Source organism: Nyctereutes procyonoides, unplaced genomic scaffold (genome assembly GCF_905146905.1).
Source record: "Nyctereutes procyonoides isolate TBG_1078 unplaced genomic scaffold, NYPRO_anot_genome, whole genome shotgun sequence".
NCBI classification, from domain to species: Eukaryota; Metazoa; Chordata; class Mammalia; order Carnivora; family Canidae; genus Nyctereutes; species Nyctereutes procyonoides.
In genome coordinates, this window is record NW_026575120.1 from 30710606 (window position 1) to 30734338 (window position 23733).

The 23733-nt window shown below is 40.8% G+C and overlaps 1 pseudogene; it reads right to left on the minus strand.

Moving 5' to 3' along the window:
- Window positions 1-751: 751 nt before the first annotated feature.
- Window positions 752-23393, minus strand: LOC129515731 (SREBP regulating gene protein-like; annotated as a pseudogene).
- Between the last annotated feature and the right edge of the window lie 340 nt (window positions 23394-23733).

Here is a 23733-nt window from a genome sequence, read left to right on the forward strand (position 1 = left end):
GCAAGAGTATAATCATGCAACAGTGTAATCACTATTTTAGTTTATAATCATTATTAATTTCCCTCTCAAATTAATTATTTGGCAAATTGTTTAATGGCTAACTCACTAAGAAGTATGAGAGTAGAGACCAACTTTCTCTCCAGCTTTCAGCAACTAGCTGAACTACCTGGCTCAACAGATAGCTGAATAAATGAACTGTGGATTTGCAAGGTAAACTTTTTTTTAAAGCTGTTTTCACATTAAATCTATGTTACATTGCTCAATAGTTCAAATAAGCTCCAAAGAAAGGCTGATACCAGTGACAGCCCACGTAATACAGACTCATACACCAGACTGAGTACCAAAAAGAACGAGACTGTAAAACATTTAGACACGCACATTCCTTTTACATGTTTGATTTAGCATCGCAAATGAATGTAGAATCCAAAAAGTCCAATGCAAGCTAGATTTTTTTATATCAAACATTAAAAAAACAATTGCCAGACACTTCATCCTCTGAGAAAGCTTATTTAGGGGGAACAAACTACTTTGGAAAGATAAGTGTTCTTAAATATATTTGACTATCAAAGGCAAGGCATCTTCCTATATAAAACATTATCATTTTCACACTCCTCCAAAGAAACCAATAAATAACCTTATTTATTGGGCTCGATGAATCTTCAATGATAGACATTCCCTAGACTGCCAACACCTCCACAAGCTCGCTTGTTATTTGTTCTTGAACATGACCTGTTGCCATTTCCGGCTGCTTTTACAGAACAGTTCCACGCAGTAAAGCCCAGCGGAGCATGTGGTCAAAGAATACAACACAAGAACTGGCCAAAGCCAAGGCTTGCGTGTAGTATCTCTCTTCTTCCAAGTGGACCAGAGAATCCTGGAGCATGGATTCAGGCCACAGATTCTTTCCTGGCTCCCTTGCCATGCCCATGATGCAGGGAAGAAAGAACTCAGGAGGGTTCTCTCCAGAGCAACTCTTGGCTATGGGGTTCCTACAGGTGTTCTCGTGTTGCACACTCTGGGATGAGGTCCTGCATTTGGTGAAACACAATTCAAAGTGATCTTCAGTGCCATGCAGCAGATCTGGAATGCCGTGGCTGCTCGGAGCAGGGAAGTGCTCCAGGAGAAGTGGCTTGCTGGGCTGCAGGCAGCAGGACAGTGTAGTCCTCCCAAGCATAAGCGCTGTGAGGAGTGGGGGGGGAGATAGCTATGGGGCAAGCAGCCATCATAGTGGAGCTGCTTTGTGCCAGGGACGTTGTTACAGCAGCCATTTACCAGCAAACCCTTCCTTTCACCCATGTGTCCTAGTTGGTGATGAGGTACTTCCCTTAAATGGAGCTCCAGCACTGGGGGCCAAGCCCACTACTGCTGCCCCAGTTACACTGCGCTTTCCATAGAATGGGCTGGGGGCATCTTGGACCAGGAGATTCCAATTCCTCGCTGCCCTTTCCTCCTGCTCATCCTCCTGCTTGAAGGCGCAGCTGGGGAAGCAAATGAGCAAGAGCCCCAAGACCAGGGCACGCACCCACCTCTTCTGGAGGAGCTGGGGCCACACTGCAGCCTCCAGGTTGCTGCACTCAGTGGCGATCAAGCCCTACTCCTCCCGCAGGCACAGGCCCTGCCAGCCCCCCAAGGAGAACCGTTTTTTAACCTCATTCTTGGATTCTGGGGCATTCTGTTATCTTGTTACTATTTTATTAGGCACCATGTCACAAAATGTTTGCTTCTCTTTTTGTAGTGTTTTGAGTACTCTGAATAGGAATAATTCCATTTCAGAGATGTGGGACTGGAGAATAAATACAAGAATCCTTTCAACAAGCAGGACCAGTCCAGGACTCGAAAGTAGAGATGGGAAGCAGTACTACTTTCAGTTATGCAGGACATTCCCACTTAGGGCTAACCAAAAGAGATTAGGATGACACCTGAATCTGGGTCTCCCTAGAGGGTAACTCCCCACAATGGGCCATCTTGGCTTTCTTGACCTCTGACTCATCTCAACAACACCCCCACCCCAACCTGTTCATGGATGGGTGACTTTATGGAGCTCTGAGAAGCAGCTATTTGCTGTTCATTCAAGCAGGAAGCTTGAATCAGCACCAAGTACAGACCAACCAGGGGGAAATCTCGCTTGCAGGGGCCACTGCTGGGCTACTGGCTCCTGGGGACTTTGAATCATGACTCTAATTGCAGAGTCATCAGCTGATCCAATCAGTCCTGGACTTCTGTTGGAGGTAGAACTGTATTCTTATATCTAACCTCAATTTGCTGACTCTGAAATATGGAACTGAGTAGCCTAGTTAAATTTTGGGACACTGGCCGGTTAGCTGGGCAGGTGATTCACCCTGCTTCTGTCCCAGCCTGAGAAGGGTAAAGACAAGTTGAGAACGGGGCTAGTTCAAGCAGGTGCTGCTCATTACCCAGGAGATGGAAACCAACTTTGAGCTGACAAATGTGCTGCACTGGAAGGCCCCCAGGAAGGCTGGAGGATACTGGGGAACAGAGCCTTGGGAGATGGCCTAAGGCTGTGAGACATGAAAGGAAAGCCAGGAGGCTGTTGCAGAGGGCAGCCTGCAGGCTCTCCCTGAGTCTAGAAGTACTACTGTTGGGCACCATCCCAACCTAGATGATCACAGTGTGATGTCAACTAGCGTTAAGATGAACCAACTCAGTGATTTTCAAATTGTACCTTATGACCCATTCATTAGTAGATCCTAAAATAATCTGGCCCATTCCTCAACTTTTTTAACTAAAAAAAAAAAAAAAAAAAAAAACAAACAAACAAAAAATAAAAAACAAAATAGGTTATAACAGAAAGTATCAGTGTCTTCTAAGTAATAAGGGCATGTTCTGATTTGTAAAAATTTTGTTTCAGCTATATTTTGTGTAGTGTAAACTAGGTCTTCAGGCAAAATGTATTTCCAACTAGAGGTCATGTAAACCAATTTTGTTAGCAGTGGCTCTCATTAATTCCCCTTGCTCTGATTTCTTGCAATCCTATCCAGCAATCTATTGATTTGAATTCAGCTGCCCACATAAAGAGATGGCACTAAGCAGTGATTTTAAGTATTTAGTTGCTTGATAGTTTCATTTCTCACTGTGGATTAATAAATTGGCATTTCTGACTTTACCATAATCAATCTCTTATGAATTATTTTTTAAAAAGATTTATTTATTTGAGAGAGAAAAGGAGGGAGCACATAGGCAGGGGGAGGGGCAGAAGGAGAGAGAAAATCTTAAGTAAATTCCGCACTAAACTTGAAGCCTGATGCCAGGCTATGGGGCTTGATCTCACAACCCTGAGATCATGCCTGGAGCTGAAAACCAAGAGTCAGAACTGACTGAGCCACCCAGGAACCCCTTTATGAATTTTTTTTAAGCATGAGTCAATTTCCTACTGCCCACACTCCAATGGGTATTTAACAAAACAGATTTCCAAGCCAGCCAGTCTGAAGACCAGGGTTGTTTCAAAGCAAGGACATCCTTAATGACCTTTCCTTGCCCTCCTCACCTGCTTCCCATATACCCTCTACCCAGCAGGTGGGGTGATCTTTTTATAATGTAAATCCAGTTTTGGCACTCCTCTGCCTAAAACCTTTAACAAGGTGTCACTGTATTAGGTTGAACCAAGTGAAATCATTGGTCAAAATGAAAATAAATGATTTTACATTGATCAACCTAAAACTTAAAACGGCAAGTCCTTATGTATAAGGCCTTGTATGAGCTACCCTAATCTCTTCTCACTCTTCTATCCATGTTTTTTTTTTATATCTTCATCATGCAATGGCTTTTGATTTTTTTTTATGGCCACCCACAATAAGTAATACATTTTAGGGGTGGTCTGGGTGGTTCAGTAGGTTAAGCATCTGATTCTTGACTTCAGTTCAGGTCTTGATCTCAGGATCCTAAGTTCAAGCCCCATATCAGGCTCCACACTGGGTGTGGGTGCCCAATTAAAAAAAATAGAAATACAGTTTACACTGTGATCCATGATCCATATACACATAAGCACACATAACATGCTTCAGGTCTTGACTGGTATATTAACTTCCTAAGAGAAGCTTTCTTCAATGAACCTGTATAAATGGATCCTTTACCACCCTTGATTCTCTACCATTGAATCCTATTCATTTTTTATAATATTAAGCATAATCTGAAGTTCTACATTTACTTATTTATTTGTGGGAAAGAGAAAAGAAGTCCCCTGATATCCAGGAACTGACTTGATGTTATCACTTAGGGCTTGGTGTTGCTATGAGCTGGCTGGCGCAGCACTCACAGCCAGGTCTTGGTATATTCTCAATGAACATAAACAATATCACAGTATTACACAACATCAACATGAGACAAAGGCACTTTGTGACCATGATGAATCAAGACCAAAACAAGACCCCTCATAATCATACCTGAGCAGAGAAAACATTAACATTCTCTAACCTACAAAATACCAAATATTTTCTCTTCAGCTAATATGAGTGCCTGCCACTTCTTTCCTAATTACAGCTACAGCCTCCATATAAATGAGATATATTGATATGCCCAATCATAGACTTGCCCTCACTTCCTGAAAGCACTCGATACAGACTAACCCTCTGTTTCCTGGGACCTTTCCCAAAATTACCTAACCTAACTTGAAATCCTTTAAGTCCTTTCTAACACCCTCTTAACTAAATGCCCCATGGTTCCCCATGGTATGTATTCTCTGGCAAAGCAACGGGTTAATAAACCCAACCTGTTCAGCCTCTAGTATGGTTCCGGTATATTATTCACCAATATATCCCCTGGGACTTGCACAGTGCCCACCACTTAAGAGGTACTTAATATCTTGGATAAACAAATAAATGAATGAGCATATGAATAATTAATTACTTAATTTCCACCTTCCTGCACAGAGGAGGAAGACCTGTCTGGGTGGCTGATCCTTCTAGGAGACAGTGCTCTATCCCACTGTGTGACTTCAGAACTATTGGCTGTTATTAACAGCCTCCTCAATGCGGGGTGATCTCTTCTATGACCATCTCCCTTGCTAGTCAGAGAAGTTCTTAATTTTTTTAAGCATGTTCAAACCTGATTCTTCCGTGAGCTTGGCTTACTGAGTTCTCAGCACTTAAATATCTTCTGGATTACAACTGGCGAAGGTGAACTCTGATCCCTGGATCCTCTGTGATGCTCTTTCCAAGCAAGAATTTCTTAAACAAACTTCTGACTCCCTCACTCACCCCATCTAGCTATGTGTAATATTTCATCTCTATGCTGAAGTTCACTACGACTCCATAATTGTTTTTTTGAAGATTTTTATTTATTTGAGAAAGAGAGAGCACAAGTAAAGGGGGAAGGGGCAGAGGGAGATGGAGAAGCACACTCCCCGCTGAGCAGGAAGCCCCATGCAGGGCTGGATCCCAGAACCTTGGGATCATGATCTGAGCCAAAGGCATATGCTTCACCAACTGAGTAATCCAGGCACCCCAAGCCCCCATAATTTTTAATAATATTTTTTCTGATTATAATAACCCATGCTCATTACAGAGCATTTAGAAAGCACAGAATGGTGCAAAGAATAAAAACTGAAATTAGCCACAATCCTATAGGCAACACCTTGATTTAATTTTAGTTGGGCATATAGATATTAATGTAAGCAAATTATATATATATGTTTCTTATATTTTTTATAGGAATATTATGAGCATTGCCTTCATCATTAAATTGTCCTCAAAATCAACCATTTTCAACTTTGTTATTTTATTCAGAGAACGTTACGTGCTAAGAACTCAAAAGTCAGCATATTCAGTGTATGTTCCTAAATGAATGTAGCTGAATTCTTAAGAGTGATTATTTAGATTTCTTCTAATTTTTCATTGTTATAAATGTTTCAGTGAACACCTTTATGTATGAATCATTGTCCACATTCTTAGAAAGTTTTCTTAGAAGTAACAGTTTTTTTTTTTTTAAGGTTTTATTTATTTATTCATGAGAGACACACAGAGAGAGAGAGGCAGAGACACAGGCAGAGGGAGAAGCAGGCTCCTTGCGGGGAGCCCGATGTGGGACTTGATCCCGGGACCCCAGGATCACGCCCTGGGCTGAAGGCGGCGCCAAACCGCTGAGCCACCCGGGCTGCCCACATTATTAGTTTAATATACATGAATTTTTAAAAAAATACTCTCAATTAGAATTGCAAAACTGTTTTAAGGTCTTTACATTTCTGCCAGAGAATGTACCTGATTGTCCAACCTTTACCAACACTAAATATTACTATTTTAAAATATGTTATTAGTAAGATTTTCTTTAGAAATGGCATCTAACTTTCATTTACCTGTTTTTTGTTTGTTTTTTTATTGTTGGTGAAGTACAGGAATTTGTTCAAAAAATTTAAGAATTCAAATATCCGGGGCAGCCCAGGTGGCCCAGTGGTTGAGTGGCGCCTTTGGCCCAGGGCCTGATCCTGCAGACCTGGGATCAAGTCCCACGTCGGGCTCCCTGCATGGAGCCTGCTTCTCCCTCTGCCTGTGTCTCTGCTTCTCTCTCTGTGTCTCTCATAAATAAATAAAATCTTAAAAAAAAAAAAAAAAGAATTCAAATATCCTCCCTACCCTACTTTAAAAACAAATCAAATAAAGTATAATGTCTTGAAAATAATGTCATATAGCAGTTTTCTCACACTATTTATTTATTATAGGACCTCCATGAATATGAACCAAAAATGAGTCAAGTCTGATGCTGAGAGACAATATTTTCAATCAAAACTGTGGTGGAAAAGCCAGGACACGCAGTTTACGTATTGATATACCATGTTAGCTCCAAAATTATTGGTGGGGGAAGAAATGTGCTAGGTCATAATTTTAAGGGAACAAGGCTTAGAAAAATATTTCTATAAATTTTGCTTATTACGTGCTCCTGGGTTAAGATGTGACTAAGATTAGAGACACGAGGGAAGGGAAGAAAGTGTATTCCAGACCAAAATTCATCTCTGCCAAAGGTTCAAAAACACCCAGACATTTCCCTGGTGGTATTTTGCAATTCTTCCTATTTACATTTTTCTCATAACAAAGACCCTAGCCTGCAGCCAGAGCTGTTTTACCCCCTCCAACATTCTCTGAACAAAACTGCCTGGATTCGGCTTTCTATTTTTAACCCCCTTGAAACTCTTTTTGAATTAATCACTTGATCTATGTGTGTGTGAAATATGCTCTGAGCTCTGAATAGCTTCAATTGTATTACATTTCATTCAGGTAATTTCAACCCAGCAAACATATGGAGAACCCACCATGAAAAACAATTCTTTAAAAAAAAGGTCTGCAGGGGTAACAGAGAGATCAACACAGAACCACAATACTTCGTGACGGTCCATGTGATACAGATGGATATAAAGGACTGTAAAAATACAGATAAGGAACAGGAAGAAGAGCTCCTCTTACCTCTGCTCCTTCTGTTAAATGGGTGGATCAACGGTTTTTCAGGAAATAGAGGAGAAAAAGAAGAAAGCAATTTTAGTTTCTCTCCCATACTTACAAACCTACCCCTCTTGCAATGTAAGCCCTAATCAGATTCCTTGATTAATCTGGAATTGATGTTAGTAGCCAAAGCTTTGGGACACATGGCTGTAGATTTATTGGGCAACAGGAATGGGACACAAGAGTCGCCAGATGTGTTGGAAACTAGATCGGATATTACAAGAGGCAAATGCATGTGTTGTATTTCTAATGTTTTTTTTTTTTTACTTTTTTGAGATATGATTGACCCGTAAAAGGCTGTACAGATTTAATGTATACATACGCCTTGATGAGGTTGATCATAGGTATGTTCCTGTGAAACCATCACTACCATCAAGACCATAAATACATTCAACTCCTCCCAAAGTTTCCTCCCTCCTCCATTATCACTGTTATTCGTATGTGTACGTGTGTGTGTGACGACACTTAAGAACTACCCTCTTAACAAATTGTTAGTTTAAGGCACTATGCTGTATAGCAGATCTCCAGAACTTCTTCATCTTGCATAATTGAAATTTTGTACCTTTTGACCTTCACCTCACCCCCTAGCAACCACTCCTACTCTCTGCTTTTATAAATTTGACCATTTTACATTCCGCATGTGAGATCAACTGCATATCTAATTGCATGGACTTTTGCAGGTTATGAAGTCCACCTTCCTTCATATGTTACCTCATCTGTCTTTATACCAACTAGGTAAATGAGGAATTATTATTCTCCAATTTTAACAGATAAGAAAACTGAAGCTCAGACAAGTTAAGTGACTTGTTCAAGACCATCCAAAGAGTCACACAGCTTGGCATAAAATCTAAGTCTTTAACTACAAGTTCAGTGCTCTTTCCAGAAGAGAAATGCCCAAATAACATTATAAGGCATGCTGGTATTATCTATAAATGCAATGGCTCCAGATTTTAGAATTTTAAGTAAACTTTATATACAATGTCGGGCTTGAACTCATGACCCCAAGGTCAGGAGTCACATGTTCTATGGACTGAGCCAGCCAAACACTTCTCCGGCTCTTACAATTTTAAAGGTCCCCTTTCAACCTGTTCTAAAAGCTAGACCTAAAAGGAGAGGAAATAGGGAGGAAGCTTTTAGTTTACATTGATTTAGGCAAAAGATGCAGGAAAAACATAATGCTCTAAAATTTTCATGTATCTCATAAAAAGGGAAGTGAAATTAAAGAGAGCTAGACAAGATTCACTCTAATAGTATCATATTATTATCCTATTTTCACGATGTGATAAGAATTATCAGGTAATAAAAACACTCAAGTACTACTTATTATTAAGACACTTATGTAATGCTTACCATATTCTAGGTACTGTTTAAGTACTTTAGATATGTAAACTCATTTAATCTTGCCTCAAAAAGGCAGGTACAATTATGATTTCCATTTTATAGATGAGAAATCCGAGGTACAGAGAGGTTAAGTAAGTTGCTCAAAATCACACAAGCAGTAAAAGTGAGGGGCCATGCTACAAAGCCAGAGAGCTGGACTTCCCAGGGCCACTTAACCACTATACTGTACTGCCTCTTCAATGCGAAACTCCTTCCAAGAACAGCCATTTTTTGCTTTGACCTCAGGGACGTCCCTCCTCACTGTGCTTCCTAACCCTTTACACATTCCTTGTCCAAACACTCCTTACATTTTCTGTAATCACTTATTTAATTCTTTCCCATAGTCTCCAAGGTATGGAGACAGATGCTGTGACTTGCTCATTTATCACTGTAACCTAAGCACCTGGCTCAATGCCTGGACCATCATAGTTGCTCAATGCAGACTTGTTCAAATAATTATTAATCTCACAAGCTCTTCTATAATGTTTACCATGTGCCAGGTATTGTGCAAAGAACAAATATTTAAAAATCTTATGAGGTATGTACGATTTTACAGCTAAGTAAAACTGAGGCACAGAGAAATTGAGTAATTTGGACAAGGTCATAGACCAGCAATAAGTAACAAAGTCAAGATTATAACTGAGGCTGACTTCAGAGTCCACGTTCTTTGCTAATAGGCTGAATGAATACATGAATGAGTGAATAAAATATCTGTATGTAATACAGAATCTGGGGCTGCTGTTCCTTAGGCTTTTGTTTTCTTAGGGGCTTCTTCATGGATTCAGTTTTCTCACTTTTCATTGGCTTCCCCCAGTGGAAAGACAATGGACATTACAATTGTAACTTGGCTGAGTGAAATACCAGATATTTCTGTCTCAGTTACTCTGCTTTTTATTTAGTCTCTACAAATGTCTCAAGGTGGAAATAGCTGTCAAAATCTTTGGACAAGAATTAAAGAACTGAATTCTCATTGCATTGCAACATGTCAGTAGAGTGCCAAATGGGAAAAAAAGGCTAAAGATTTTTAAAATTTCCAAACATGCATTAGTTTGCTGATATCCTCAGATTCTAAGTAAACTGTGAAAAATATTGAAATACAATGAAACATAAATATTTAAATATTCAAACAGAAACTTCTGCTATGATATTTTCATAGCTTATTAATTACTTGGTTTGTCTATAAAAGCTTATGCCATGAAAATAGGATGCTCATTTCTTAAATAATATTTGATATCTACTGGAATACCAGGAGAAAACAAAATGCACAGTTGGGAAGTAATTGCACCTGGATATATAAGGATTTTTCTTTTTTACTCTTATGTCTCTTTATTGGTATTTCAAGGACTTGGAATGAGAAAAATCACACAGAACTGTGCCCTGAACAATGGAACAAGAATTAATCGTGATCAAGTGCATATTTTCTCCCACTTTATTCTCATCAGGGTATGAAACATACAGGCCACTTTAATGTGTGGCACTGGGCCTTGAGGAACCTGCTGGTGCTCAGTAAATACTTGTTGAAGAGACAGAAACATAGAAGGCAAGATACAGTTCGACATCCAACCTCTATGTTCTAGAATGGCTCTTCAAAAAAGCAGATCAGCCTCTCCGAAGCAGTAAAATGAAACCCAAAATGCTGTTTTCCTAAAGTTTTTGTGGCAATCTAACCCAGAGGAGAAATCAGAAAATATTTAAACCACAAACCAAAAATCTTTGAATAGTTTTTCAAGGTCCTCCAGAAGAACTATAAATTATTATAGTCTTTGTCTCTGTCTCTGGATTTACCCCCAGTAAAAAGAATTTATTTTATTTTGGTACCACATTGAGCGTACAGTGCAAAGAATCTCTCCCTCCCATCCAAACTCCTGAGCCAACAGATTCCTTCCCCAGAGGGAATCACTACTACTGGTTTCTTGTACATCCATCTGGAGATACTCTTTGCATACACATTTTTTTTTCACAAATGATAATATGCTATACATAAACTTCTGTTCCCTGCTTTTTTCCACATACTAGGAGATGATGGACAGGGCTCCACACTAGTATATGTACAGATCCATATTATTCATTTACGTGACTGTAGAGATTTCCATTATTAATATTCCATAATACCTTTAGCCTGTCTACTATCACTGGACAGTTAGCACTTACATTTTGCTATTACAAACAATACCGAAAGAATATACTTAAACATATAGACCACGAGTATTTTATTTTATTTTTTAAAAGATTTTATTTATTTATTCATGAGAGACACAGAGAGAGGCAGATACACAGGGAGAGAAGCACGCTCCCCGCAGGGAGCTTTATGTGGGACTCAATCCCCTTGACTGGGATCACACCCTGAGCTGACAGCAGATGCTCAACCACTGAGCCACCCAGGCGTCCCAACCACAGGTATTTTAGAAGGAAAATAACATCAGACAAACACTGAAAAAGAAGGCTCTTTGAAACATTTTTAAGGTAGTTATTTCCAAAAATTTTTAGACTTTTTTTTTTTAAGATTTTATTTATTTGACACACACACACAGAGAGAGAGCACACAAGCAAGAGGAGCAGCAGGAAGAAGGAGAGGGAGATGTTGGCTCCCCATGGAGTAGGGAGCCCAACGAGGGACTGGATCCCAGAATCCTGGATTTATGACCCAAGTGGAAGAAGGCAGATGCTTACCCGAGTGAGCCACTCAGGCACCCCTCAAAAATTTTTTTAAAAAGGAAAAAAATTAAATCTCTAGTAGTTGAGGAGAATAATGAACTACAACAGAAATTAGAGGTTTGTAACATCCAAAGGAAAACTGGATTTTTTGGAATGAGTTACCCTCTTTATGAGTAGGATGGTTTACAAATTAAAGTGTTTAGATAGCAGAACAGGATGGCTGCAGGACGATAACCTTAGTTCCAAGTGCACAGATTTTTTTCAGTGTACAAAGGCCTGAATGCTGGAAAACATACAGAACACAGGATTACAAGCTAGAAATTATGAAAGCTGTGGGAAGGGTCTTAGTCATGAAAAGAGCAGAATAAACAGGTTCAAATAAAGTTGTAATGAAACGAGGCAAAACAAGGGATGGGAAAAGTACAAGGGAGTTGTGGGGAACTAAGGACAAGTATTGAATTAAAAAGAAATAACAATTTTCAAAAAATGGCTAGACATTGATGAGCCCAAACAGGGCCAGCACAAAACCCATGGAAGCCTCTTTGCAAATATGATTTTGCATCTTGACCCATGACCAACCCTTCTCCTTCCCATATGGGGAAGGGAGTACCAGCCAGAGGAAGCTGGAGGCAATAAAGAGGGCAACCAATTAATATGCCACTGGTTTTGCCTGAGTTTCTGGGCTGCAAAAGCCCAGGTATGTGACATAGGATCTGCAATGAGATGCTCTTTCGAGGACTCAATGAATGATGCAAGGAGGAATCATTAGTCAGATTTTACCTGTAGGCAGTATGCAACAGATGCAACCATGCCATTTGAACCATGCAGAATACTGGTGATGGATGTGATGCCTGCAGTGTTTGTCCTTTTAACCAGACTGCTCCAGCTGCCTGCCCCCAGGTTCCTGCCTATTTTCTAAGCCTGGTTCTCCATTCCCCAGCCAATTCTGTGAGTCATCCAATATCCTTCTAATAAATGTATTTTTCACATATGTTAGCCAGGGTCCGTGGCTGTTCTTTGCATTCAGGAACCCTGATACAGTGAATATGACAAAAAACACCTCAGCTGGAACCAGCCTCTCACAGAAACAAGAACAGGAGCAGAGAGCCCTGGAACTGGGGTCCCACGTGGGATAACCTCTAACACTGAACCATAGCCTTGGTCTCTTCACGTAAGATCAGAAAAGACAAATGCAGAACAAAGGTACTTAGGGCTACACTGGTCTCTCTGGGGATTCTCTCTCCCTCCTCCCTCCTGATGAAGTTATCAGGGCTGTAGGCGGATAAATGTATGAATGCTCCTCTCTCAGCAAAGGGGAGCAGGAGAAGGGAAGGGCAGAGAGTCGAGAGGAAATTGATGAAACTATCCAGGTCAGAGCTGCAGATTCTAAACTCAGTTGTTCAGAGAGAGCTTGGTGGCAGGTGGCAAAGAGTTTATAACTTGGAAATAGTAAGGCACCACGTGCAGGTTGAATAATTCCCTGTGATACTAGTACAGAGGGGCTTGAGCCCTGTCATTTCATCCATTAGTGATTTGCTTTGCTATCTGCCACATTCTCACTGATGACTGGTATACTGCAGGTCCTCAATAAGAATTTCTCGAGGGAATAAAAGAATTGTTAAAGATCAAACATCCACCAATAGTTGGCATATCAGGGCACCCTGTGTTGGTAGGATAGAATGACACTGGGATTTCAATCCAGACCTGTCTGACTCTGAAGTCCAAATTCTCTTTTTTAATTAAGTAGGCTCCATACTCAACAAGGAGCCCAACTCAGGGCTTGAACTAACAACCCTGAAGTCAAAACCTGAGGTGAGATCAAGAGTCAGATGCTTAACTGACTGAGCCACTCAGGCACCTCAGAAGTCCAAATTCTTATAATTGGGCTCTATTGTCTACTTCCTGGACCCCGGCAGCAGTAACAACTGAGGATCTGCTGCCTACCAAACCATGTGGAGGCGCCCATATCACACTGCTAGGGCTCACCAAGCTGTCACTTGCTCTGGTTGCCATCTCTTCCTTCAATAAGGATCATCATGGCAGGGTTGCTGGATTTGTCAAGGTGCCAAAGGGTCTCTGAATTCTGGGCAAGTGTGCTTTGGATATCACACTTTACATACTTTATGAATATTAAACACGATGCTTGTATACCAATGTCACACAAAGATTTCAGGGAAATTGCTCTTTCAGATTTGACTCATAGCTCACATTTCCTCTTCTTCCCATTACACACGCCTATGATTGGGTGCCCACATTACTCAGATATCAATTTATAGAGAAGGCTGCACTGGGACGCAGATTTGAGTAACAAATATGACTGACTCAGTGTATCTCCTGGTCCTCCAAGGACTAAGGTTTCATTAAAATCTTGTATGCCAGGTCCTTCCCTGGAGATTCATTTCTCAAAAATTCTTGAGATCATCTGCAGATAGACTTCTAGTGGGTATCCCTGTCTCCTAGATGTGTCCAGACTTGTGTTAATCCCAGCATTAGGGATCCCTGGGTGGCTCAGCAGTTTAGTGCCTGCCTTCGGCCCAGGACGAGATCCTGGAGATCTGGGATCAGGTCCCATGTTGGGCTCCCTGCATGGAGCCTGCTTCTCCCTCTGCCTGTGTCTCTGCCTCTGTCTTTCTTTCTCTGTCTCTCATGAATAAATAAAATCTTAAAAAAAAATCCCATCAGTAGACACAAATGGGAGTCTCCCTAGGATATTTCTTGGGTGAAGTTAGCAGTTTCAAGCAGATATAATAAAGTCCCTTTAACTTCATGCAACAAAGTCAAGAAGATGAAAAAAATCAGTTTTCCATTTTATATGAAAATATGTAAAAAGCAAAATGATAGTAATAGAAGCGGGTCAGTGGCTGCTTGAGGTTAAGGGTAGAGAGAACTGACTGCAAAGAGGCACAAAGAAACTTATTAGGGTGAGGACAGTTTTATTTTTTATTTTTTTTTAAATTATTTATTTATTTATTTATGATAGTCACAGAGAGAGAGAGAGAGAGGCAGAGACACAGGCAGAGGGAGAAGCAGGCTCCATGCATCGGGAGCCTGACGTGGGATTCGATCCCGGGTCTCCAGGATCGCGCCCTGGGCCAAAGGCAAGCGCCAAACCGCTGCGCCACCCAGGGATCCCAGGGTGAGGACAGTTTTATATCTTGATTGTGGTGGGGGTTATGTGATTGTTTACTTGTACTAGGGTTTTTTTTTTAAGATTTATTTACTTATTTCAGAGAGAGAGAGAAAGAGCGAGCACGCACATGCAGTATGGAGGAACAGAGGGAGAGAATCTTATGCCTAATGGGGGGCTCCATCTCACAACCCTGAGATCATGACCTGAGCCAAAATCAAAAGTTGGACACTTAACCGACTGAGCCACCCAGGGGCCTCTTTGTTGTACTAGTTTGCAGTCCTTCAGAGGCAGATTTGGGTGAAAGTAGTTATATGGGAGATTCAAAGAAGTAACAGGAAATAAGGGAGGATGAGAACTGAGACAAGAGAGAAAAAGGGTGCATTAATGATCATTTCATTGGGGTGAGCATCTGCTGTTCAATCCTGCATTGTCTTGACTTGAAATGTATTCCATAATTTATCGTTTCTTAGGCATTTTATTTACATTTAATTTACTTTTTTATAATTTAGGCTCCACACCCAACATGGGGCTCTAAACTCACAACCCTGAGATCAAGAGTTAACATGCTCCGCCAATTAAGACAGGCAGGTACTCCTCTTAAACATTTTATTTTAAACATTACTTTTAAGAATAATTTAAAAGCTTGGATAATGTAGACTTCCTCCAGAGAATTTTTGTTTCCTTCTACTAAGTACTTGATGGTGCTAGCAGTCAGGAGGAGGACTGGGTGACCTACATGCCCTACAAGTAGGGCATTCCAGGGTCCCAGTCAAAGGCAGAAATTCTCCACCTTCAGATGCGTTGAATTCTGACTCCTATTCCTTTAGCCCCAGGTCCCATTTTTTTTTTAAATTTATTTATTCATGAGAGACATACACACACAGAGGCAGAGACACAGGCAGAGGGAGAAGCAGGATCCATGCGGGAGCCCGACGTGGGACTCGATCCTGGGTCTCCAGGATCATGCCCTGGGCTGAAGGCGGTGTTAAACTGCTGAGCTACCTGGGCTGCCCGAAGCCACCCCATTTTCAGCTGTTACCCTTAAATAAGCTAATGACACCAGGGTAAAAGCAGCAGTCCTTCAACATATTCCCCCAAGGAGGGGGATCTTTTATCTTTGACCACAGGCCAAAGGCAGGCTTGTTTCTTAGATTTTTTTTTTTTTTTTTTTGCATGAGCAAATGCCCCTTGGACAGAATGGCCTCAATTTATCTGTTCAAGCTCCAATTCCTTCCCAGATCAAGGCCTACTCTATTAGTACGACTTTGATGCTTTTTAGTAAATACTTCCAGTATTTATCCAAATTCTTTTTTTTTAATAGATTTTATTTATTTGACAGAGAGAGCGAGCATTAACAGGGGGCAGGCAGAGGGAGAAGCAGGCTCTCTGATAAGCAGAGAGCCCAAAGCTGGGGTTGATCCCAGGACTCTGGGATCATGACTTGACCAGAAGGCAGATGCTTAACTGACCAAGCCACTCAGGTGCTCCTACCCAAATTTTTAATGGTCTTTAGTGAAAGGAAAAAATATATATATTTAAAGAGCCCCCAAGAACCAGAAAGTAGAGAGTGAAGAGACAGAGATCTGGATGGTCCCTCTTTCAGTATCATGGTAAATTATTGTTCAGCAAATATGCACTCCTCCCAACCTCCATGAGAGGTGTCTACCTCCCAGTTCTTTCCATTTGAACTCGGTCATGTGATTTGCCTTGACTACAAAGATGCTGACAAAGTGGCACAAGGAGAGGCTTCAAATGTGCTTGTGTATTTGGACTTGCTCTCCCACATCTCTGCACTATCACAAAAAGAGCTCTGCTCTGGAAGCTGCTGCCCTTCAGCCTGGGCCCCAGAATGAATACAAATGAAAGCAATCCTGAGCTGAACCCACAGGGGAGACAACCCCAGCTGGATTTGCAGCTTGAAGCAGAGTCACTCAGATGAGCCCAGTTTAGGTACATTGACCAACCTCCCTGCCTCCCCCCCCCCCCCCCAGCTGACCTGTAGCTACCTGAGAGAAAACAAATGATAGTTCTTTTAAGACATTGCATTTTGGGGGTAGTTTGTTACACTGAACTTTTGTGGCAATAGCTAATCATACAAGTAGCCTAGCAAGAATCTGGCTCAACAGACCGGCATTATTGCAACACCAAAAAAAAGGCCATTATTAGAACCCAAGCTCCAGAAGCTTTTCCTCACTGACAGGTCACTTCCCAACCAGGAGGTTCTCTTTATTGCCTTGATGTTCCCCGATCCCATTCTCTATACATACTTAAAATATCACAGGAGTGTGGTCCTGGGAGCACTCCTACCTCCCACCTCCACATTTTTTTGTAAGGGTATACCAGGCTATTTATGACAGGCTTAAATTAAGCATATGTCTGTGTGGGATAATGAGGAATGATGCCTTACTGCATCTCCAGTGTGTTCTCCCCACCAAATCTTATTTTGCATTTACAGTATGCAGGACTTAGTGGTGTCTGCCCCCCTTTTGCACAATAAAGGGAAAGGTTGGTCAGAATCATCTTGCAGACTTACCAAAAGCCAGAAAAATCCCACAAGGTTAAAAACCCAGTCCCCAAACATAACAAATTTTACTATTTTCTGTCATATGCATTTTTAAATTGTTTCCTATTGAGATTGCTGATATCTATGAATGCTACTGATTTTTGTGTGTTGATGATGAATCCGACATCCTTGCTGAAATCTCTTTAGTTTTCATTGTTTGTTCATATATTCTCTGGAATTTCTATACCGACAATCATAATACCTATGCATAATGAAGTTTTTCTATCTCGTTTCCTTTTAATGTCTTTTCACATTGGCTAGACTCTCCACTATGACACTAAATAGTAAATATGGTAATAGTGAACCTTCTTGTCATGTTTTAAAGAAAATGCTTTTGAAATTCCCTCATTAAGTGCAATTTTTGCTGTGGGTTTCTAGTGGATTAAGGAAGTTCCCTTTTATTCCTAGTTTGCAAAAATGTAAATTTTAATCATTGAGCATTGACTTTTACTGAAAGCTTTTTTTTGCATCTATTAGACCGATTATATGTTTTTTCTATTTTAATCTGTGGATTTGGTAAATTATACTGTATTTATCTCCATAAGTGGAAAAGTTGAGTAAGAAAAGTTGAGTAAGAGAGATATTATCTATCTCTTGAATGACTGCAAAAGATTAATGTCTGCAAAAATTTTAGTATCTTAAAAAAAAATTAGTATCTTTCAGGAAGGGAAAACCTGACAACTAATTCAATTCTTTGATGAGTATGTCCTTGAATAATTGTTTTCATTGTGAAACATCACACAGAGAAATACAAGATGTATTTGTATCTCTTAAAAATAATAGTAACATGAACACCTATGTGTCTACAGGATTCATTAAGAAACAAGTTCTCTGCATACCTGTCCCAGATCATGGCCCTTTTTCTCCCCATAGAGATAACTGAGTGCTGAGTTTTGTATAAAACATGTCCTTGTTTTTCTTTGTGATTTTAACTCTATCTCTGGGCAATGTTATTTAGTTGTGCCTATTTTTGAACTTTGTGTAAAATGTATCAGATTATTGTTATATATTCATCTGTGACTTTTCTCCTTTGCCCTATGTTTTGTTTTTGAAAATCATTCGAGGGACATCTGGCTGGATCAGTCAGTAAAGCATGTGAGCTTTGATCTCAGGGTTATGAGTTCAAGCCCCACAGTGGGCATGGAAATTAAGAGAAAATCATTTGAAATTGAAAATTGGGGGGTTTTTCTGTATAGATTACACCATATTAAATAAACTACTTTCATCCATTGTACTTTGACATTTGGGTTGTTTCCAGTGCTTTTGCTATTGCAACTAATGTACATTGAGTCTCTAGGTGTCAGATTTATACACACTTGTTTGTACATACACCCTTCTGCCCAGGAGTGGAACTGTTTGGTTGTAGGGTATATACCGATGGGCCATTTGTATTTCCCCCATAAATGAATAATTTTTTTTAAAAAAAGTTAGCAAACTACAGCCTGTAGGCCAGCTACCTATTTTCATAAATAAAGTTTTATTGGAACCAGGGGCAGGATTAGGGGGAAGAAAGCAAGGCAGGGTTTTCTAAATTTAGGGTTGGATCTTCTATTTTGTATTTTAATATTTTGCTCATTGTGGAATTTTTTGCATTAATTTTTATTTTTAAAAATGTTATGTCAAAATATTATTTACCTTGATTACTACAACTTTTGATGCTTGCTTAAATTTTGTGCCCAAGGTAAAGGCTTCCCTTACCTAACCCTAATTTCAGCCCCACCCTAGTCTAAGCCACTGATTATCTCCAGGCTGTACTTCTGCAATAGCATCCTAACTGGTCTCCCTACTTGCACATTTGCCACTTATCTTTGATCCACTTCCTACAAGGACCCAATGTGATCTTTTGAAAAGATATATTGATTTATGGGCACCTGGGTGGCTCAGTGGTTGAGCATCTGCCTTTGGCCCAGGCTGTGATCCCAGGGGCTTAGGATCAAGTCTGCATCAGGCTCCCTGCTCATGCCTCTCTCCGTCTCTCATGAGTAAATAAATAAAATCTTAAAAAAAAAGAAAAAAGAAAAAGAAACAATAAATTGATCTACATTACTCCTCTCCTCCAAACCTTTCAATCGTTTCTTACTCTACTTAAAGTCCAAATTCCACGTAGAACCCTATATAATCTGGATTTTGCTTTCTTCCATAAACTCATCTTCTACTACTCTGCCTTTGTATGCCCTGGACTCACTGGCTAACTTTCCATTTCTGGAATATGCTAGACTCATTCCTGCCTTCTGGTCTGGCACAGGACATTCTTTAAACGGGTAATCCCTTCTAAACCTTTAAATTTTAGACTAAGTTACCTCTTTAGAGAGGTTTTCCAATCTAAAGTAAATCCCCTCCTGATAGTTCTTTATTTCAGTTCTTTTTCCTTCCTAATACTTTGACAACATAGAAGTAGAGTTTTATTTACTTATTATTTTGTTTACTTGTTCTCTGTCTTCCCTTTTAAAGCCTAAGATGTTTGAGGGGCTTAGTGCTTTCCTCACTACCAAAACTCAATATTAGCACTCTACTACTCACTAAATAATTAAAATAAAGAAGATAAAACTCAAAGTAAATGGGTTTTTGGAAAAAGGTCCCCCACACAAAGTGGTATTGATATTCATTAATATTAAAGAAATCTGGCCATGACAAGGGTCATAAAACTGATCATTTCCTTTGGCCCACCAGGTCTACATTTGAGACCATAAGAGAAACTTGAAAATTTTATTTACTTAAAATATCCATATATTAATAATTTATGAAGGTTGACAAAATCAGAAACAACCCATGGTGCTGGTTGCCCATTAACCCTTCCCTGTTTTCATTCTCCTTCAGCCTACATAAGCCCAACTATACCCTGCTGCCATGGTAGGACTTAAGTACGTAAGCACTGTTGGAGAAAAATCATGGAGTTGGACAAAATACAATTGCCATAATTGTCAAGTTCACCAATTTCAAATGTGCAATTGTTACTGCCCTGCAATCCTGTAGTTCCTCCAATGAAGCTGTTTTCATTCTCTCTGTTTGAATGTTCACCGTTCTTCTTTTATCAAAGAAGTCAACCATTTAGATCAGAAAATCCAAGAGCCATTTACGAGCACACTTCCCTAACCCAGTTCATTACCAAGGCCAAAGATCTCTTATTTCCCCCAAAGATTTATTTATTTCAGTGAGAGAGAGCGCACAGACTACATGAGCAGGGGGGAGGAGCAAAGGAAAAGGGAGAGAGAAACCCAAGGAGACTCCCACCTGAGTGAGAGCACAGGGCCCAATGGGGCTCAATCACACAACCCCAAGATCAGAAACCAAGAGTCAGACTGTACCCCCCCAGGTGACTCCAAGGCTTATCTGGAATTCATCACCTCTTTTGTATCTTCATTGTTACCCTAATCAGAATTGCCATCTGGATACCTGAGATGTTCTTTAAATTACTTGCTCTATTTTCTTTTTTTAAGATTTTATTTATTTGAGAGAGAGCACGAGAGAGAAAGAGAGAGAAAGCGCACATAAGCTGGGGGAGGGGCAGAGGCAGAGGGAGAAGCAGACTTCCTACTGAGCAGGGAGCCCAAAGCAACACAGGGCTCGATCCCAGGACCCTGGGATCATGATCTGAGCCAAAGGTAGACATTTAATCAACTGAGCCACCCAGGCACCCTCCTCTTTCTCTTCTTTTAGATAGCTTTGTAACATTCCAGAGACTTAGTACAAAATTCAAATTAATAAGTTTCCCAGTGATGGACATTCAGTAGCATGGTCTCTCTTTTTTTGTAGCATGGTCTTTTAAAAATGTAAATCATATCATGCCTTTTTCCTTCAAGGGCTTTATTTTTCTCACGGAAATAAGAACTACATATCCGGGGATCCCCGGGTGGCTCAGCTGTTTAGCGCCTGCCTTCAGCCCAAGGCATGATCCTGGAGTCCTGGGATCGAGTTCCGCATAGGGCTCCCTGCGTGGAGCCTGCTTCTCCCTCTGCCTGTGTCTCTGCCTCTCTTTCTCTCTGTGTCTCTCATGAATAAATAAATAAAATCCTTAAAAAAAAAAAAAAAAAACAACTACATATCTTACCATGGCCTAAAAGGCCCTGGATGATCTGGTCCTTGCTCCTCTGTTAAATCCACCTTATGCCATTCTTCTCCTTGCTCACCACACCCTGTACTAGCAAGCCTTCTGGAAAGGTTTTTTCCACCTCAATGTCCCTGCATTTTTTCCTCTTTTCATCTATAAATATATTCCTTGACTATCCTCTTCCTCACTAATTAAAATTGGGTCCCCTTCTTAGACTTTCTCATAACATCTTAAAAATATCTTTACGGGGCACCTGGGTGGATCAAGTGGTTGGGCATCTGCCTTTGCTCAGGGCATGATCCCAAGGTCCTGGGATGCAGTCCCACATCGGGCTCCTCACAGGGAGCTGCTTCTCCCTCTGCCTGGGTCTCCGCCTCTCTCTCTGGGTCTCTCATGAATAAATAAATAAAATCTTTAAAAAATGTATCTTCACAGTATTCATCACCAGTTATAATCATATAAATTTATATACCTGAATATTTCATCTCTGCCTCCTACGTTCTATGAGGACAGATACAGTGCTTTTGCTGAGCTCTGATTTACTGTGCTACCAGCACCTAACACAATGCTTGAAGGCAGAAAACATTTATTGCATGAATAGATGATATATCCCCTCACTGAGGAATCATTAAGCAAGTTGGGTAATAGAATTCAATGTTAATTAACTTTAAAAATGGTAGGAGAGGGCAGCCCTGGGAAGCTCAGTGGTTTAGCGCCACCTTCAGTCCAGCACGTGATCCCAGAGACCAGGGATTGAGACCCACGTCGAGCTCCCTGCATGGGGTCGGCTTCTCCCTCTGCCTGTGTCTCTGCCTCTCTCTCTCTCTCTCTGTCTCTATGAATAAATAAATAAAATCTTTAAAAAACATGGTATGAGAATTACATGTTATATGGATAAATCTAAATGAAATTATATATATATAATATGTATATGTGTATATTTACATACACATATATGAAAACTTGCAAATATAGAGCAGTAAAGGAAGCGCTGGCATGAGAGAGCACTAATTAGTTACCGATCCAGGAAATGTCACTTCTTCACTGTTAGTCTCCATCAATGCATGACCCTCAGCAGGGGTGGTATTGCCTTCTAGTGTTATATACTCTAGAAGGTATCACTGGCCTTTAAGAGAAAAGGCCAGGAACCTAGAATCGTAAAACACGGGACTGTTCCTCAATGAAAAGTTTTGTGTCCCTCTGGCTTTTAAATGTCCCTGTGTAGGTGAAAAACCTGTGTATAACTAGCTGCACCTGAAAGCTGACCTATTTTACATATGAACACAAAGCTGTTTTTTATTTTTACATAATTTCAACAGCGAACATTTTAGGAATGTTTCTACAGCGAGAACAGATTAGTGTCGTCCACCAGAGGTGGCCAAAGCACCAAACCTGTGTCAGTTGTGGCTTTCACATTCGTGGGGATTTTACTTATAAGTGCAGACACTTGATTTATAACTTGATTAGATTTCCTAGAACGGTCATGCCTGAACATATATATACTGAAACAGGAGTCACTGTATTATAAATTACTTTCTTTATACTTTTTATATTTTAGATTAGATTTAAACCAAATCCGGCATGTATGCAGGCTATATTATCTACGAATTTCATTTTAGGCTAATAGAGGAGACATTGTGAAAGTATGTGTCATTTGAAAAAAGGTGTGTTGGGTCAAAACAAGATTGCGAAACACTGGATTAGACAGACGAGGAGAGCTAAGATTACCCTTTTCGTTCTTCAGGCAACGGTTCTCATCTTCAATAACGGAAAGGGTTCTTTTTATGAAATTAGGTCCACATATGTAAAATTGCAACCTCCTCCCTTATTTCCCTTTTCTGCTTTAAAATTTTTCATCCGTGACGATACGCTATGCATTTCAATACTATATTTTAAAAATTGATCGCCTCCTCCCCCTTTTCCTTCACCCCTACACAGCTAGAATAGATACAGGCGTTCTTAGAACAGACACAGGGAATTTTGCGTTTTACTCACCACCGTCTTCCCTGGTATTGAACAGCGCCAGGCACCCAGGAGGAGCTCATGGGTTGCATGAATGGGCGAGGAATACGCGCAATAAGCAAACCGGAGGGCTTCGAGCGCCACTTTCTGCAGAGTTCTAGGAGACAAGTGAGGGCCACCTGGGGCTTGATTTTCGTGATTGAGGAGCATTTCTCAATTGCAGGGATTCGCAGGGGCTGCGGGGATTGCAGGTGCCTTCTCACGTTCTTTGCGATGTACCGATGTGCGCGGTGGTCCGGGAACCTCACGCGCGGAGCCCCCCAGGTGAAACACCGAACTAACTTGCAGCGAAGTCCGCGTACTGTTGTCACATTTGCGTCTCGTCGGAAAACACGTTTTTCGTGCAAGTGCGTGGGTCCGCCGTTCCCTCGCTCACCTCCGTACAGGACGGTCCGGGGGGGATGCTTCTTCGCTGGAGATGCACGAAGAGGCGGGGACCACGGGTGCTGCTGGCTCGGCCGCGCGCAGACACGGGAAACCAGTCAACGCT